We start from the raw sequence: 15,452 nt of genomic DNA, 5'->3' as shown, positions 1-15,452 counted from the left end.
GACTGGAGTCTGTGTGGCCTGCCCTGCCTGACTGCGACCTGTCACCTCACCTGCTATTATCATCTATCTTCATCGGTCACAACAGGCGCGGTGGTGTGGGGCTGGCTGTGGCTGTCAGTCACCACTCACCAGTTGGCTGGCAGTTAGTGTGCACAGACAGTGGAGCAGGACGGTGAGGGGGCGCTGCCTGTTGGGGACCTGTTGGAGACATTTACCTGCTTATTGGGGACCTGTGCTGTCTGTTGGGGACCTGTGCTGTCTGTTGGGGACCTGTGCTGTCTGTTGGGGACCTGTGCTGTCTGTTGGGAACCTGTGCTGTCTATTGGGGACATTTACCTGCCTATTGGGGACCTATGCTGCTGCCTATTGGGGACTTGTGCTGCCTATTGGGGACCTATGCTGCTGCCTATTGGGGACTATGCTGCTGCCTATTGGGGACTTGTGCTGCCTATTGGGGACCTATGCTGTCTATTGGGGACCTGTGCTGTCTATTGGGGACATTTACCTGCCTATTGGGGACCTATGCTGCTGCCTATTGGGGACCTATGCTGCTGCCTATTGGGGACCTATGCTGCTGGCTATTGGGGACCTATGCTGCTGCCTATTGGGGACCTATGCTGCTGCCTATTGGGGACTTGTGCTGCCTATTGGGGACCTATGCTGTCTATTGGGGACTTGTGCTGCCTATTGGGGACCTATGCTGTCTATTGGGGACCTGTGCTGTCTATTGGGGACATTTACCTGCCTATTGGGGACCTATGCTGCTGCCTATTGGGGACCTATGCTGCAGCCTATTGGGGACTTGCGCTGCCCATTAGGGACCTGTGCTGCTGCCTATTGGGGACTTGTGCTGCCTATTGGGGACCTATGAAGTGTGCATATGAATTTGTTCATAGTATTTTTTTTTAACTATATTCCGGTCCTCCAGTGGTCCGAGGGACCGTGATCTGATGGCCCCATGTTTAAAAAGTTGGAGGACCCCTGCCCCAAAATGTACCTAGATTGCCCTCTGTGTATTCGGGGGGGGGGGGGGTAATATCTAAAGCTAATAAAAACATACTTGCGTTCTACAATGGCGGAAGAAAGATTATCGGCTCTGGCTATTTTATCGATCGAGAGCGAGTTGGCAGAGGAAGCAGACTATTCTGCTGCAATAGTCCTTTTTGCAGCAGCAAAGTAAAGGAAAGTGAGCCAGTTGGCTGGCAGTTAGTGTGCACAGACAGTGGAGCAGGACGGTGAGGGGGCGCTGCCTGTTGGGGACCTGTTGGAGACATTTACCTGCTTATTGGGGACCTGTGCTGTCTGTTGGGGACCTGTGCTGTCTGTTGGGGACCTGTGCTGTCTGTTGGGGACCTGTGCTGTCTGTTGGGGACCTGTGCTGTCTATTGGGGACATTTACCTGCCTATTGGGGACCTATGCTGCTGCCTATTGGGGACTTGTGCTGCCTATTGGGGACCTATGCTGCTGCCTATTGGGGACTTGTGCTGCCTATTGGGGACCTATGCTGTCTATTGGGGACTTGTGCTGCCTATTGGGGACCTATGCTGTCTATTGGGGACCTGTGCTGTCTATTGGGGACATTTACCTGCCTATTGGGGACCTATGCTGCTGCCTATTGGGGACCTATGCTGCAGCCTATTGGGGACTTGCGCTGCCCATTAGGGACCTGTGCTGCTGCCTATTGGGGACTTGTGCTGCCTATTGGGGACCTATGCAGTGTGCATATGAATTTGTTCATAGTATTTTTTTTTTAACTATATTCCGGTCCTCCAGTGGTCCGAGGGACCGTGATCTGATGGCCCCATGTTTAAAAAGTTGGAGGACCCCTGCCCCAAAATGTACCTAGATTGCCCTCTGTGTATTCGGGGGGGGGTAATATCTAAAGCTAATAAAAACATACTTGCGTTCTACAATGGCGGAAGAAAGATTATCGGCTCTGGCTATTTTATCGATCGAGAGCGAGTTGGCAGAGGAAGCAGACTATTCTGCTGCAATAGTCCTTTTTGCAGCAACAAAGTAAAGGAAAGTGAGCCTTTGAACTTTGATGCCTTCGAGGATTGGATTGATGCAAAGGTAAGACACGTTTATCTAAAGTATTCAGCATGTTAATGTTCGGGGGGGGCGCTTTTTCGATGTTCGCCCTGTTGGCAAAGTTCCCTAGAAACTGCCCTGTCTGTCACTAAAGGGTTAGAGAAACCGTGAATGAGCATTTGGATAAGCTATGTGGAAAATTGGAAGAGACAAAAAGATGCAAATGAATCAGCGACATGAAGGACTATAAAAATGGGAATATACAGTATACACTTGGCAGATAGACAATACTAATGGATCATGGAAAAAAAAGAAGTTATAAATCTGATGGGCGGAGTTGTACCAAGTTGAAATATGTGTATCCTAATAACCCTGTTTTTTTCAGTGATGGAAACATCTGCTCAGGGATTAGACGTCAGAAAAGGAGAGGGGGAAACGTCACCATCGGCAACTAAAAAAAAGGGACCAGAGAAAAACAAATCTCAGCCTCAAAGACAAGTGACAACAAGGAGGAAGGAACAGACCTAGTAGTGAACATCTCACAATAGGTACTGTTACAGCGACGGAGCGGAGCCAGAGGACCACAGTGTCTGGTTGCTCCTTCTCCATCTTATTAAACCTGCTTATTTCTTCCAGCAGAACAGGGATTAATCGGCCATGTTGGAAATCGCTGTGCTAAGTTAGCCACTCCTTTTCCCTAATACAGTAATCTGGGCTCTTTTACTAATCCTCGTCAGAGTTAGCTTTTTGCTGCATGGCTAAAGGAGGGAGAGAAGTTGGTATCAGAAGGAGAGCTGGAGGAGTTAGAAGTGACTGTTGTTTGATTTTTACGCTTGGTAATCCCTTATCTTTTCCTATTTTGGTTTCGTCCCCTTCCTGCACACCCCAGTGGATTCGTCTGTTATATGAGTGAATATTTGGTCTGTGTGTGGAGCTTTCAGTTTTCCCTTGTCTTTGTTGCCCTGATTGTTGGATTGGTGTACTGCAATGCACAGTAGTGACCCCTTCTCCCTGGGGGGGGAAGGGAACAGATGGAGGGCTGATTTAGGAGAAAAGGCAAGGGCGGAGGCCCCGGTGTCTTCTCCATCTGAATTATCCTGGGGTACAGTGCGAGCTAGGGCGACCACTAGTGTTAGGGCCAGAAAAGGTGCCCCTGGTCCCAAGTCACCCGACAGCTGTGTTGTGACATTAACTCTGACCGCTATCATTTTCCCTGATCCATGATGGATCCTATCTCAGCTCTGACAGGGCAATTGCAGCAGCTCAGTTTGGAGGTGGCGGATTTACGCACGGTGGTTTTACAACATGCAGTTACATCTGGTGTGGGGATCCCATCCTTCAGGCAAATCATTGTGGAGCCCAAGATCGCTTTGCCTGACAGATTCTCTGGGGGGGCTTGACAAGTTTGTTGTGTTCCGTGAGGCCTGTAAACTTTACTTCCGGTATCCTCAGGTACAGAGGAGCAACGTGTGGGGATAGTTATCTCGCTCTTCCACGGGGACCCACAAGCATGGCCTTTTTCTCTTCTGTCTTACTCACAGTCGCTCTAGACCAGGGGTCCCCAACCGCCGGTCCGCGGCCCAGCACCGGACCGCTGCAGTGCCCTTGCCGGTCCGCGGACACAAGGGGAGCCAGGGGCGGTCAGTGGCGTAGCGGGGGCTGGGGCGGCGCGCAGCAGTTCTTAGCGGCGGCCAGGGAGCGATCCAAGCAGCTCCGCTGCCTGCAAGAGGGAATAGCAGGAGCGGAGCTGCAAGGACCCGTCCACTGCGTCCAGCTTCCTGCCCGCCGCCCGCGCTTCCTGTCTCTGACTAAAACAGAGAGGAGCGCTGCCGCTGCTGTGTCAGAGCGAGGAAGCGCGGGCGGCGGGCAGGTGAGAGGTGGTGTGTGTGTGTGTATGTATGTCTGTCTGTGTGTGTGTACATGTGTGTGTGTGTGTGTGTGTGTGTGTGTGTGTGTGTGTTGGTCTGTGTTTGTGTAGCCTGGCCCTGGAGGAGATGGGGACATGAGGAGAAGACCGTGAGGGGAGTGATGGAGAGATGGCAGTGATGGGGTGCAGGCAATGATGGGGAGAAGGGAGTGATGGGGTGAAGGCAATGATGGAGAGACGGCAGTGATGGGGTGAAGGCAATGATGGGGAGAAGGGAGTGATGGGGTGAAGGTAATGATGGAGAGACAGCAGTGATGGGGTGAAGGCAATGATGGAGAGACGGCAGTGATGGGGTGAAGGCAATGATGGGGAGAAGGGAGTGATGGGGTGAAGGCAATGATGGAGAGACAGCAGTGATGGGGTGAAGGCAATGATGGAGAGACAGCAGTGATGGGGTGAAGGCAATGATGGAGAGATGGCAGTGATGGGGTGAAGGCAATGATGGGGAGAAGGGAGTGATGGGGTGAAGGCAATGATGGAGAGAAGGGAGTGATGGGGTGAAGGCAATGATGGGGAGAAGGGGGTGATGGAGCACTCATTCAAAACCTATGGTGAGTTGAGTCACACTATAAATGTTATTTAATTATAAGTATGCACTGCTACACTACAACCGTGTCCATAGCCCCACCCCCGTATGACAAAAGCCCCGCCCCTGCCACACCTCCATCCCCGCCCTGCCGGGCCATGGAAGAATGGTCTTGCTTGAAACCGGTCCCTGGTGCAAAAAAGGTTGGGGACCACTGCTCTAGACGGTAGAGGGATTTTTTCAGGCTCTGGGCCTTGTGTATGATGACCCAAAATCACGTCTCCTTAGGCCTCTTTCACACTTCCGTTTTTTACAATCAGTCAAAATCCGCCAGGTTTTGAAAAAAACGGATCCGTTTTTTTCCCCATTGACCTCTCTCTCTCTCTCTCTCTCTCTCTCTCTCCTTCCTGGCCAGCGGTTCCTTTAAATTTCCTCATTTTGCGGATCCGTCAAAAAACGAATCCTGTGGCATCCGTTCACATCAGTTAATAACGGATCCGCTTCTCAGCCTTTTTGGCGGATTGTAACTGACACAAAAAACTGAAGTGTGAAAGAGGCCTTAGCTGAGTCCACATTATGCCAACTTCAGCAAGGAGACCTTAGCTTAGCATAGGAATATCGCTGAGTTCCGAAGCTGGGCCTAGGACACCAGGTGGAATAACTCTGCACTCCGTAGCCAGTTCTGTGAGGTGCTCACAGTAAGGGTAAAAGATGCCTTGGCGCTCTATGAGACTCCCGACTCCCTTGAGGCGATCCAAGTTGATTGCTGTCTTCGCCAGAGACATAGGGATTCACCTCTGGGTGCCGGAACTCCGGGGTCGCGAGTGGTCTGTACTGAACCTGCTGAAAAACCCATGCAGGTGGGTGTGGCGACACATTCGGGCAAATAGTCTGTAGTCCGGCGTAAGGGAGGTGTGTGTTTCCTTTGTGGTAAAAAGGGCCATTTTATGGGCACATGTCCTTTCCAATCTCTATGTAAACAACCGCCAGAAAACTAGAGGGCCCGGGTTGCGGGGACTGTGGCAGCCTGGGTGTACTTATCACCTCGGTACATAGGACAGTTTTTTTTTACCAGCTATAATACACGTGGGTGGAATTAAGGTGGACGTTTCTGCCTTTCTGGATAGTGGCGCGGGGTTTAATTTGGTTGACGCTAGGTTCATCCAGGAAGGCCTCATCACACATACACTGTTCAGACCCATACCCATTATTGCCATTGACTCGGCTACCGAAGACAGGCGCACTTTATGCAGGTGGTCCGAGAATTGCGGATACAGGTGGGGGCCATGCACACTCAGTTATTAAACTGCTATATGCTAGAGAGCCTGCCCTCACCTAAGATGGACCTCAGGGGAGCATATAACCTCATCTGCAATAAAGAGGGAGATGAGTGGAAGACTGCGTTCATTACGCCTGAAGGACACTATGAGAATCTGGTGATGCCTTTTGGACTGATAAACACGCCTGCCTCCTTTCAGCACTTTATAAATTACATCTTTAGTCACCTGTTAGGCAGATTCGTTGTGATCTATCTGGATGACATTCTAATTTATTCACCTGACCTTGAGTCACACCAGGTACATGTCAGGCAGGTCTTACATATACGCCGTCAAATAAATTGTATGTCAAACCCGAGAAGTGTATGTTCTCGGTTGAGGAGATGCCTTTCCTTGAATATGTGTTGTCTTCCACCGGTTTTCGCATGGATTCAGCGAAAGTCCGGGCAGTATTGGATTGTGATTATCCAGAGGATATGAAGGCGTTACAAAGAATTTTAGGTTTTGCCAGCTACTACCGTAAATTCATAAAGAACTTTTCGATAGTAGCCAAACCTCTTACAGATATGGCCAAAAAGGAGACGGTCTTCTCCAGATGGACCAGTCCTGACAGGGAGGCATTTGACAAGTTAAAAGTGTTTTGCTTCTGCACTGATTCTTAATCAGCCAGATGTCTCTCAGCCTCTGAGTGGGAGTGGGGGCTGTATTATCGCAAGGTGCGTCTCCTGGTATATGGCAACCATGTGCTTACTTTTCAAAGAAACTGTCACCAACGGAGAAAAATTATGACATTGGTAATAGGGATCTCTTAGCTATCAAATGGGCATCTGAGGAGTGGCGTCATTTTTTGGAGGGAGCGGTTCGCCAAGTGATAGTTATCATGGATCATAAAAATCTGGTATACTTGGAATCAGGGCCGGTTTTAGACAAAGTGGGGCCCCAAATGCTCACATACTGCACCATCACACAACCATAACTCAGTGGATTGCAAAAGTCAGTGAAATTGTAGATTGTGAGCCTTCGCGGGCAGGGTCCTCTCTCCTCCTGTACCAGTTATGACTTGTATTGTTCAACATTATTGTACTTGTTTTTATGTATACCCCTCCCTACATGTAAAGCGCCATGGAATAAATGGCGCTATAACAATAAATAATAATAATAATAATTATGTATATGGAGGACCTCACCTCATCCATATTTGAATCATACCCAAAGTTTTCGGCTACTTGGCTTGGATTGATGGATTTTCGAAGCTCTAGTGAGTATTGTGATCTAATGCTGGAGGCAACCCCCCCCCCCGAGGCTAACTGAAAACATCAGGCTGAGTGGTGGACTTGGTCGGGTGGGTACTCCTTCCCTTACCCCCTCGTTTTTTCCTCCCCCCCCTTTTTTTTTGCCTCTCTTGGCTCCGTTACTTATTTCCCCCCACTCTCTTTTTTCACTTTAACTGCTCTCCCTCTTCTTCCTCTCTTCTGTCTTTTCTTTCCTATACTGTTTGTTAAAAGATAACTACTACTGGGTCCCCGAATGTTAACCCCTTCACTACCAAGGGTGGTTTGCACGTTAACTACCGGGCCAATTTTTACAATTCTGACCACTGTCCCTTTATGAGGTAATAACTCTGAAACGCTTCCGTGGATCCCGGTGATTCTGACATTGTTTTCTCGTGACATATTGTACTTCATGTTAGTGGTAAAATTTAATTCATATAACTTGCGTTTATTTATGAGAAAAACGGAAATTTGGCGAAAATTTTGAAAATTCCGCAATTTTCCAACTTTGAATTTTTATGCCCTTAAATTACAGAGCTGACACTCGGCCGCGATCAGCAGCGCTCACCACGTGGGCGCCGCTGATCGCGATGACGTAATATTCCGTCCATGGTAATTAGGTCCATGGTCACATGGACGGAATATTACGTCAATTGTAGGTAAGGGGTTAAGGACTCGTGGACGATTGTCTTGGTTGTATTGTTTGTATTCGTCTACTTTGTATGGTTTCAATTATTATGTTAACCTGGATTTCGTTGTGAGTCTTTAAATAAAGAATTATAAAAAAAAAAGAGAGATTTCTGTTGTATTTACAGGAATTAAGTTCAGGTTGCCACAAAAACATGCCATAGTCTCTTCAATGTAAGCACATAGGGTTATAGGGAGATACAAAGATTTTGGGGTTTGGTGCTTGGAGGATGGCTGTCACAAAAACATGCCACAGTCTCTTCAATGTAATCACATAAGGTTATAGGGAGATATGAAGATTTTTGGTCTTGGTATTTGAAGGATGGGTGAAGGGTTAAAGTTAGTTTTATGGGTTTGGGCATTACACTGGTAGGTGTGAGTGTAGTGTGCCATATGTGAATTTGGGGCGTATAGAAAGGATTTTGTTGATACCTAAAATATTAACGAAATTTGTCAAAATTTAGAAACTCTTTGCACTCTTTGCATAAAGGTTGCGGCACCCATATAGGTGAAAAGCTAGTTTTCACCCCTCTACTCTGTATTTGGACATTGAGGGCTAGATCCCTAGTAGTACAGAGCGGAGCCACTCCACAACCCCATGCTCCAAGCAACCAGGCACTTCTTGTCTGTCCCCCGTAAATGGGTAATGCCTTCTTCCCCACTTACAGTCGTGCATGAGCATCAGACGGTACAAGAGTGAAGAGCATACTCCCTGTCCTGTGTGCCTAACCAACATGAAGTGAAAGACAACAAAACAATAGACGGGGATCACTTACCTGTTACCACAGCATTTTTCAAACTGATGACATAAAGCAATAGAAAAAATAGACTGAAGCTGCTCATGGTTAAAATATGTTTATTTGCAGGCCATCATGACATACAGGTATATTTTGTGGCATCATCTAAAAATCTGATGCTTGTGGTAATCACACACATAATTGTTGTACATTGGCCCCACCAATTTAACACTTCTTAACGGCATTCTTCAAGATTCTGTATCCAGCTTTACTTTTGGATGTGATGCCCAAAGAGGATCAGACGGGTTGTTCATCCAGATTCCATTAGTACATTGAACTAATCATTAAAATACTGATTACTTGTACTACACATTAATCAGGAGATCAGCGGTGTCGATGACGGCACATTTACAGAATACTCACAGTGCAAATACAGGATCATCAGATAGGGTGCCCTTATTTTACCTGAATGTGTATTATTCCACTGAATAAGACATGTGCACAATACCTGACGGAAACTCCAGGCATCTGTAGAGGTACCGTTGTCTACACTGTGCCCCTTCATATGTGAAAGAGAGTGGTGCTAGTATTGGTTGTAATTCACATTCACAGTCCCTGTGCAGTGAAGATCAGACAACCCTAATCTCTGTTCCATAACCCAAACTACAGCCTGGTCTAGTGGGCATCCCAGGGTCCACTGAGTGATGTTACAGTAAAGGCCCTTTTACATTTAGCGATGCACCAGCGATCCGACCAGCGATCCCACCCGGTCAGGATCGCTGGTGCATCGCTAAATGATCGCTAGTGAGCTTTCATACAGAAAGACCTCACAGCGATTCAGCAGCGACGCAGCGCACGATACTTACCATTCACACACAGCGATCCAGACGTCCTCCCGCCCGCCTCCACACGTCGCTGGACGTCACAGCAGGAAGTCTCAGCAGGAAGCGCCCGACGAGAAATGGAGCCGAACATTCTCGCGCGATCAGCGATGGACAGCGGGGGAGCCGGTCGCTGGTAAGTATCACACATAGCGATATCGCTAGCAATATCGCTATAACGTCACAAAACCAGTGACGTTTTAGCGATATTGCTAGCGATATCGCTTAGTGTAAAACCCCCTTAAGACTCTCACAGGGCAGCAGGGGTCTCTTTGTACCTTGGTATAACCCGGAGTGTCTAAAGAAAGGGGTTGTGGAGAACTGTAATCAATGTTCATTCTCTTAGGTGAACTCTGATTAGGCATTCAGCAAGAAGGTGCAGAGGATATTTTTTACTTCGTTAACAGCATTCTTCAACATTCTGCATTCAGCTCTTCTTTCGCTGTCATACACACAGAGGATAGGACGTATCGTTCATCCAGATGATGTGTGTTCATTGATGCTCGCCTGCAGAACACAAACATGGTATATGGTCAGTGATCTTCATTACGCACTGATTACTTGTACTATACATCAATCACAAAGCATGTTTAAGGCTCAGACATAAAGAGATGAGTAGTTGCCGGCAATGTCACATTTACAGAATAATTACAGTGCACATTATTTATTTATTTTATTGGCACTGTCCCCGATGGGGCTCACAATCTAAATTCCCTATCAGTATGGCTTTGGAATGTAGGAGGAAACCGGAGAACCAGGAGGAAACCTACACAAACACAGGGAGAACATATAAACTCCTTGCAGATGTTGTCCTTGGTGGGATTTGAACCCAGGACCCAGCGCTAAACACTGAGCCACCGGGACGCCCATGCAGAATTATCAGATAATGTGCCCTTTCCCACGGGAATGCATTCTCATCATAGTGATGATTTGGTCATGGTGACTTGCCACAAACATTGGGACAATTGTTGCAATTCACATTCACGTCCCTATACAGTGGTGGAGATCAGACAACCTTGATCTCTGTTCCATAACCCTTTGTATGTCCCAATAAAAGCTGGATATCTTAGAAAAGGCCATAGAGAGGCTACACTCTGTAGCTCAGAGTCCAGCCCCTCTATGTATCTGTAAACAGCCCAGGTAGACAACTCAGGTATTCAGCCTAGTTTAGCAGGCACTCAGTGTCTACTGAGAGATCTCAGGCTTCTCGCAAGGCTGCAGGAGTCTCTGTACCTTTTTTTTATAGTCCTCTGCATTAGGGGTATCTACAGAAAGGAGCTGTAGAGAACTGTAATCAATGTTCAGAACAATGGAATCAATGGTGCTATATAAATCTAATATATAATTGCCAATCGGCTCTGTCACAGCTTCCGGCGATTGTGTCGCTATCCCACAATCCACCGCGGCTGGAAGCTGTGACAAAAACGGCACCGCCATATTGGAACACCCAAGTTATGGGTATTCCGATATGGCAGCCGGGATTCAATGAGCGGCGCATGATTCAAATCCCCCACCCCGCCAGCTGAGCCAATGAGTGTTGCCGCAAGGGATTTGAATCCCCCGCCAAGACGCACGGCTCTGCTCATCGGCTGAGCCACCTGCCGGTTGAGGCCTGGCAATGATTCAAATCCCGCACGGCACCGCTCATTGGCTCAGCCAGCGGGGCGGGGGATTACATACTTACCTGACGGGGAGGAGCATTGCCGCAGCGCTTCTCTTCTCACCGGAGACCGGGGCAGGAGTGCGGTATCGGAATCGCGCATAGTGCCATTTTACTGAAGACACATTTGCAGTGTGCCTTCAGCAATATGGCGTCGGACAGCACGGTATGGGCATGCGCGTACTCCAGCGCCACACTCCTCCCCCCACACTCCTCCCCCGGCCTTCGGCAGAACGTGACAGTGCTGGATATCAGTGTAGAAAGGTGAGTAAAAGGCCATGTGCACACGATGCATTTTTCCTGCGGATCCGCAGCGGATTTTACCGCGCAGAAACGCTGCAGATACGCAAAGTGAATTACAGTACAATGTAAATCAATGCAAAAAAAAACCGCTGTGCAGACGCTGCGATTTTTTTTTTCCGCACGATTTTTGTGCGGTACAAAAAATGCAGCATGTCACTTCTTTTGTGCGGTTTTCCACCTGCTCCATTCTCCAAATCTGCAGGTGGAAAACCGCTGGAAAACCGCAATAAAAAAGGAAGAAATCCGCAGGAAAAATGCAGGTCATTTGACCTGCGGATTTCTTCAAATCTGCGAGGAAAAATCCGCAGGAGGAAAATCTACGTGTGCACTTAGCCTAAATGTTTTTTTTTGTATGTGTGCAGTTTAATAGGGGTGAGAGGACCATACATATCAGTATAGGGGGTGAGAGGTAGCATGCATACCAGGATAGGGGGTAAGAGGGCCATGCATACCAGGATTGGGGGGAGAGAGGTAGCATGCATATCAGGAAAAGGGGGTGAGAGGACCATGCATATCAGGAAAGGGGGCCGAGAGGACCATGCATACCAGGATAGGGGGGTTCTGGGACAATGCATACCAGGATAGGGGGTGAGGGGACCATGAATATCAGGATTGGGAGGGTGAGTGGACCATGCACTCACCAGGATGCATACCAGGATAGGGGGGTTTGGGGACCATGCATACCAGGATAGGGGGGGTGAGGGTTAGCTTGCATACCAGGATAGGGGGTGAAGGGACCATGCATATCAGGATTGGGGGGTGAGGGGACCATGCATACCAGGTTAGGGGAGTGAGAGGACCATGCATACCATGATAGGGGGTTGAGAGTACCATGCATACCAGGATAGGGGGGTGAGAGGACCATGCATAGCAGGATAAGGGGGTGAGAGGGCCATGCATACCAGGAAAGGGGGGGAGGAGACCATGCATATCAGGATAGGGGGGGTGAGAGGGCCATGCATAGCAGGAAAGGGGGGTGAGAGGACCATGCATACCAGGAAAGGGGGGTGAGAGGACCATGCATACCAGGATAGGAGGGTGAGAGGACCATGCATACCAGGATAGGGGGGTGAGAGGGCCATGCATGCAATCAAATCCCGCGTGGCACCGCTCATTGGCTCAGCTGGCGGGGGATTTGAATCCCGGGTTGCTCAGCCAATGAGCGGTGCCGCGCGGCTTTGGCGGGGGATTCAAATCCCGCGCGGCACCGCTCATTGGATCAGCAGGCGGGGCAGGAGTCATCATGGCAACGATCGAGCCACGTGAAGGCGACAATCTGAAGACAGAGAGAGCTTTCGTCCTTCTGCCTCTTTCCTAAATGCTGTGATTGCACTTGATCGCAGAAATTAGGGAGTTAACAGCCAGGGGCGGCGCAGACGTTGCTCCTGGCTGCTAGGGCAGACACTCAGCCACTGGCAGAGCTGAGCTGCTGCACTGATCGGGCGGGAGGTGCTGATATTTCAGCATTTCCTGTGCGATCATGCTGTGATCCAGCAGTCAGACTGACTGACCGATCACAGCGATCTGGGTGCGGGGACCGACGGCATGGGTCCCCGCACCTCTTCCCGTGCCTCTCAGCTGTTACAGACATTACCTTAAAATCTAGGCCCCATCAATTTAACACTTCTTAACGGCATTCTTCAACATTCTGCATCCACCTTTACTTTCGGATATCATACACACAGAGGATCAGACGTGTTGTTCATCCAGATTCCATGAGTTCATTGATGCTTGTCTGCAGGACATAGAAATGTAGTATAGACTGTAGGTGGCGCTAGTAAGTTTAGAAAAAATAGAGGAACACTTGCTGCAAATTAGGAACACACACCATCAATGTGATCAATAAAATATAAATAAATAATTAAAGTTTGCGCTTAATAATGAACCCCTTTAGCTTGTAGTGAACTAAAAAATACATACAAATGATTTGGATTGCTCCAAGTTAGGTAGTTATTACCTTAGGTGTAATCTGAGTGGATGTCTGGACTCCAGAGGACCAGTAAAGAGCGCTGTATATATTGATGTGAAGTCAGATGGAATGATATTTGTCAGATAAATGTGGGTTAATACCACGGCTCTTCAGGAGTACTGTCCCGGCCGGTGACAGACACTCCACGCTCCCCTCTTCCAGCGGCGCGCCAGCGTGCAGTGTGCACGATGTGAAGCTGTGGCGTGAGATGAGCCAACAGGACCTTCACGATGTCACCAGTCACGTGACAGATTACAGGGAGAGCAGTGGACCAATTCCTCTCCGACTAGTTTCAGAAAAAACACGGTTTCCTTCCCTGTAATCTATCACGTGACCGGTGACATCGCGAAGGTCCTGTTGGCTCATCTCAGCTAAAGGGGTTCATTATTAAGCGCAAATTTTAATTATTTATTTAAGGACATAGAAATGGTATATGGTCAGTGATCATCATTAAACACTGATTACTTGTACTTCACATAAATCAGGAGACGAGCTGTGCCGATGATGGCACATTTACAGAATACTCACAGTGCACATGCAGGATCATCAGATAAGGTGCCCTTGTCCTACGTGAATGTGTCTTTTTCTTGTTAATAGGACTGGTGCACAATACCAGCTGATGACTCCAGGCACCTGTAGACGTAATATGATCAGTCTAAGGCCGGGGTCACACTTGCGAGAAACTCATACGAGTCTCGCGTCTCAATACCCGGCACTGCCGTCATCAATTGGACCGGAGCGCTCAGTTGCATAGAAATACATGCGGCCGCACAGTCCGGTCCCGAGTGCCGGCGGCAGTGCCGGGTATTGAGATGCGAGATTCGTACGAGTTTCTCGCAAGTGTGACCCCGGACTAAATCTAATAGTGGAGAGTAGACCAATCTGATCCCTTCTCTTTGACCCCTTGTATGTCACAATCAAAGCTGTGTCTTGCTAGGGCATAGACAGATTGGATTCTGTGCTATCAGATGATAGTCCAGGGTCCACATGTAACTTAGCAGAAAATTGATGAATTTACAAAAACTGTGGATGAAAAGATACATGACAGAAATCCTAGTATATGCATGTAAATCGCTTTTTACTACAGTCATCCAGCATATTTCTTTCCTTTCTTATGTCATGCCCACACTTTTGTCAAGCAGACATCTAAAATGGCTGTATTGCAGGCCATAGAAAGGTCAGGAGAATAGTATGCAATCAATGGTCATAGGAAAAAAATAGAAAAAAAATCTATTCTTGCTGTCCATAGACATAACATGTATGCTTTTATCAAGCAGACGTCTAAAATGACTGTTGGTGACCCTCTAGTGCAGGACTTAGGAATATGAGATGAATAGCACACAATCAATGGTCATAGGAAAAAAAATGGTGTCCATGGACGTAGCATATTTATAAGCAGGCAGTTAGCAAGTATGGATAAATTTTGCGGCGTCACCTAAGAATCTGGTGTGTGTGGTAATGACACACATTAGTGTTGTAACGTGCACACCTCTTGTAAAAATCTGGATGAGGAAGAGCGAGGCATATCATTACATTACTAGCAATGTCCCATAGGATTTCTGGAAGTCAAATGATTTCATCATTTAATCATTTTTAAATTCTTTTCACCTGGTTTAGAGCTGACTTGTCCCCAGGGAGCAGTCACTTCATTGTTATTTTATCACTAAAGTCACAGAAATCTACTGTACAAGTATTAGCTTCTCACAGGCTGTCATTTCCTATTTCCTATTCAGAGCCATTGGAGCAGCATGTGACTGCAGCATCACTCACTAGAGGGTGGTGCTTTTAGGCTTCACTGTCTGCACATAATGAGGCGGCCATTTTGGGTGCTCCTATTCAGTGGTACTAGCATATTAATGTTCAGCAGTCATTTCCTGTGTACTACTGGTCATATCTTTGTTATGATGAGTATATATTGTGAAATATGACACAGGCTTGGTCCTTCATGTGTAGTAAATGAAAACTGATAAAAGTTTTAAAAAGTCATTACTTACGAGAAAGATTTTTTTAATGTATTCAAAATGTCATTTTTATTTTTTAAATACAGCTAACAGGCATAGACATGATCTCTTCCACAGCGGTACCAGTCACCAACAGATATGTTGCTAGTATGGCTAACAAGGGTTGGATTTCACGGTTTTGTTCATTACTTGTTTTGCATGTTCCAACTCCATGTTAGCCT

General features: G+C 47.7%; 1 long non-coding RNA gene across 1 annotated transcript; it reads right to left on the bottom strand.

The window, feature by feature from the left end:
• Positions 1 to 8,559: 8,559 nt before the first annotated feature.
• LOC141085040 (uncharacterized) lies at positions 8,560 to 15,019 on the bottom strand. The gene is made up of 4 exons (XR_012231198.1): positions 14,879 to 15,019; positions 13,799 to 13,903; positions 12,896 to 13,036; positions 8,560 to 9,845 (listed from the first exon to the last, which is right to left on the bottom strand). It is a non-coding gene; the product is annotated as an uncharacterized lncRNA (long non-coding RNA).
• Between the last annotated feature and the right edge of the window lie 433 nt (positions 15,020 to 15,452).

Source organism: Dendrobates tinctorius, unplaced genomic scaffold (genome assembly GCF_039654945.1).
Source record: "Dendrobates tinctorius isolate UK_male_01 unplaced genomic scaffold, ASM3965494v1 ptg000028l, whole genome shotgun sequence".
Lineage (NCBI taxonomy): Eukaryota > Metazoa > Chordata > Amphibia > Anura > Dendrobatidae > Dendrobates > Dendrobates tinctorius.
This window is presented reverse-complemented; position numbering and strand designations above follow the sequence as displayed.